Below are 3932 nucleotides of genomic sequence, written 5' to 3'. Positions count from 1 at the left end.
AATATATCACAAAACAAGTCTTAATAATTTGAAGAATTTAGAAGACTGAAATCATATCAAGTTATCAATTCTGACATCAATGGAAGGAAATTAGAGATAAATAGCAAAAGGACAATTGGAATATTCACAAGTATATGGACATTAAACAACACATCCTTGAACAGTCAATGTGTCAAAGAATAAATCAAAAGGTAAATAAGAGCATCATGGTGGCATAAGACATTCATCCTTTTTGTATCCCTTTTTAAACAATAAATTTGACATCCATCCATGAACAAAAGTACCATTGTGAAATCTAGCACCATACACCAAGGGACCCAAGAGGAGTCGATCACCTGTGCATCTGACAATAGGCAAACCGACCTCTGGATAGACTTTGGAACATGTGGAGTCATCAAACCTGCCCAGATCAACTAAGAAACAAACCTGGAGAGTGCTGACCTTGGCAGATTCCCATTCATGAGACAGAACTGGCAGAAGTCCATCTTTCCCAAGGACAGATTCTCATTCATGAGAGAGAACTGGCAGAAGTCCATCGTTCCCAGCATGGTATAGGAGAAAAAATATACAAGTTTGGTTGCAGTAGAGGCAGTGGTAAGAGAAATTTTTCCAGCACTACCCGCCACCCCCATCCATGGATATACTGACAGAGCTGATCTAGGGTATGACTCGGGGAAAAAAAGAGAGTTGTTGAGTGAGTGCCTGGTTACCCCAGTTTTACAGGATACATCTGTTGAAACCTGTTTTTTTACAGGAGCACACAGAATACTGAAGCGAGACCTCTATGCCTAGAGGGAGACAGGATATTGGGAAAGAGGAAAATAAGAATTTCAAAGAGTGATAAAGGGATTGCACTCAGCAGGAAGTCCATCCAGGAATCTTTAGGAGTACCACTACCAGGGACCTCCCTGCTGAGTCCACAAGCACTCCCAAAGCCGTAAGTGCTAAATACACACCTCTTTCACTCTGAGTCTGTCTTCTTATTTGCACCTCTGTGTGTGGTGTATGACATAGAGCTCCAGTAGACAAAGAGACCTCATTCTATGGGCAAGGTAGAAAGCACAAACTTGAGCTATAGTATCACCTGGAAAACAAAAGAAACGATCCCAGTAGCCAACCTGGTGAGTTTTAAGAACCAGAGAAGACCTAAAAGTTTAATAATTCTGCCACAAGGGAGAGCAAGAAGAGTGGAGCAGTTGTACTTATACAAAAACAAAGAAAACCCCAAACAATAACACCATCGAACAGAATACCCCATATGAAGACAACTAGCAAAAATTTAAGTTGTATGCTAATTCAAATGCAAAAGCAGCAATACAAAACTACAGGGAATGTGAAATATTAAGGAAATATATCATCACAGAAATAAAATAATAATTCTCTAAAAACTGAGCTCTAAGGCATGGAATTTTGTCTTTAGCTGATGACAAATTTAAAATTACTGTTATGAAGAAACAGTGAGCTACAAGAAAACTCAGAAAGATAATTCAATGAAATCTTGAAAAAAAGTACTTGATCCAAATGAGATTTTTTTACCAGAAACGAAAATCATTAAAAAAAAAAAAAAGAAGGTCTGGAGCTGAAGAATACAATGTATGAAATTAAAAATCAAACAGAGAGCATCAGCAGTAGAGTAGAGCAAACGGAAGACAGAATACGTGAGTTGTGTGTGCTGTGTGTTATTGGGTCATCTCTGACTCCTAGGGACCCTAAGAATAAGTGATGTCAACAATGTCTGGTTCTAAATTTTTAAATAATGCAATTAAATGTGAATGAAGAAAAAAAATGAAAAAGAGAAAAGAAAGCCTATATGACATATTAGATTCTAATAAAAGGACAAATATTAATAAAAATCAAGAATTCAAAGGAGAAGAAAGGGAGAAGGAAGATGAAAATTTAATTAAAGAAGTAAGAACTGAGAACTTCCTAAACCTGGGGAGAAAACTGGACATCCAAACACATGAAGCTAATAGATAACACTATTAACTCAATGCAAAAAGACACATTATAATAAACCTGAAGAATAAAAGTTAAAGAAATAATTCTAAAAGCAGTTAATTAAAAAATATATATATATGGTATCCTACAAATTAATCCTCATTAGGCTATAAGCGAATGTCTCAGCAGAAACTTTCAGGCCACATAAGAGTGAAATGTCATATTCAAAGTGATGAAGGGTAAGTGGAGGGCAACGGCACTCCTGAAATGAAAAGATACAGATGAGGCTGCTGTGTCTGTCAGAAGGGAACTTTTGTACCATTTGCCTTCAGACTGAGTCTATGTGTGTTCTAGTGTATTAGTATTCAAAAAATAGAGGTCACCTATTTGGTAAATCAGTTAACTATACTTATGCATAATTTATAGAACTACTGTTCATTTACTCAAAAAACTTGTTTGCTTATATTTTGTTTCTTCACTTGCATTTTATTTTGTAACTCATGTAAAACAAGTTTGAAAGTGGCAATTTCCTAAGAGACTGGCTGTTTTGAAAATTTTCTTGCTTCTATTCACTGTCTTTCTAAATTTTGGTGTAGTAAAGAAAAATGGGGCTGGTTAAATTTTGGAGTTAGTTCTCAATTACTAGCTTTGCTTTCTTCAGTCTCTTTTCACTGTAAGAACTGAGAATTAACATCCTTCCTGTTAAGTTCTAGATTCTTTATAGTTCATATAAGGATCGAAAAAGACATATGTCATTGTGAGGCTTAAGGAATAGATCGTGAGATCTTTGGAAACATGGCAGAATGAGAGATGTCTCCAGATCTCTTCCCTTGAAAAAACAATAAGCTGAACATCTAAAACTCGACAACAACAAAAAAAAGCCCCAAACTGCACACCAGAACATCTGAGCATGAGATATGTGCATTAGAGCTACCACAGGTCAGAACCCTGGGTGTCAGGGGATGGACGGGGAGAAATAAAGAAGCTGCATGTCCCAGCCACAGAGCTACATGTAGGAGGAGGGGGAGGGGAAAAGAAGCAGCGAGTTTCCTAAACAGACTTGCCTGAGAAAGCTGTGAGCTGCCTGTGGCTGGCGGCAGGACCCAGTCATCAGGGCAGAAGGCAAAGAAGCAGAACAGAAAAACAACGGTTGATTTTTATAGGACGCAATTGCAAAACTGAGGCTGAGCCACAGCCCCCAAACCTCAACTCAGAGGGACCCTGCCCCCATACCCTCTGAGAACAAACACCATGGAACCCAAGGGAATCTGAGAAAATGCTACCAAAACTGTTGCTAACACTCACAGGGACTGAGACTGAGGGTAGCTAGAGTGATTAAATATCAATCAGAAAATAAAAAGGCATTTTTAAGGCTTTATATAAAGCACAGATCCAAGAAACTTAGACACCATCTACTGGAAACCAAAAGAAAAGCACCTTCTTTGCAGCAGGCTAAAGACAGACCTTTTTATAATAAATTTCTTTCTGAAAAAAAAAAGCAAAATACATTTCCATTAATGCCCAAATGGAGAAAGAATCCATTAAACACCATGAACAACCAAGGAGACATAGCATCTCAAAAAAAAAAAAAAAAAAAGAAAAGAAAGGAAAAAAAAGAAAAATCTCCAGAAAATAAGCTTACAGACAGAAATATGCAATTTAAATGACAGAGAAATCAGAATGGTACTTTTGAAAAACTCAATGAATTCCAAAATGAGTCATATTAACAATTTCGGGAATTGAAAAAACAACTATATGAGCAGAGCAAGGAGACTAAAACCCTCAAAAAGAACCAAATGTAGTTTCTGGAGATGAAGAACACACTGCAAGAGTTGAAAAATAGCAAGCTTGGGAAATAGAGTTGACCAAATGGAGGAAAAGATCAGTGATATCGAAGATAGAAATCTAGAAATAAATCAGAAGGAAGAAGAGAGAAACTGAAGAATGAAAATAATGAAAGAGAAATTCAAGAACTAGCTGATATCATTATGAGA

At 36.9% G+C, this 3932-nt stretch overlaps 1 protein-coding gene across 14 annotated transcripts in view; it reads right to left on the bottom strand.

Moving 5' to 3' along the window:
• ZC3H12B (zinc finger CCCH-type containing 12B) overlaps nucleotides 1-3932 on the bottom strand; it is a 344821-nt gene that overhangs the window by 310101 nt on the left and 30788 nt on the right. For 7 of the 14 annotated variants that reach the window (XM_023524990.1, XM_023524991.1, XM_023524986.1 and 4 more), the window contains 2 exons: nucleotides 957-1084; nucleotides 427-521 (listed from right to left, as the gene is read on the bottom strand). The exons of 3 other annotated variants lie outside the window; for them this stretch is intronic. The gene's annotated coding sequence lies outside the window, so the exon portion shown is untranslated. The remainder of the gene's footprint in view (nucleotides 1-426; nucleotides 522-956; nucleotides 1085-3932) is intronic. 4 more of the 14 variants (XM_023524994.1, XM_023524996.1, XM_023524995.1 and 1 more) reach the window with 2 other exon arrangements.

Source organism: Pteropus vampyrus, unplaced genomic scaffold (genome assembly GCF_000151845.1).
Source record: "Pteropus vampyrus isolate Shadow unplaced genomic scaffold, Pvam_2.0 Scaffold516, whole genome shotgun sequence".
Classification (NCBI taxonomy): Eukaryota; Metazoa; Chordata; class Mammalia; order Chiroptera; family Pteropodidae; genus Pteropus; species Pteropus vampyrus.
This window is presented reverse-complemented; position numbering and strand designations above follow the sequence as displayed.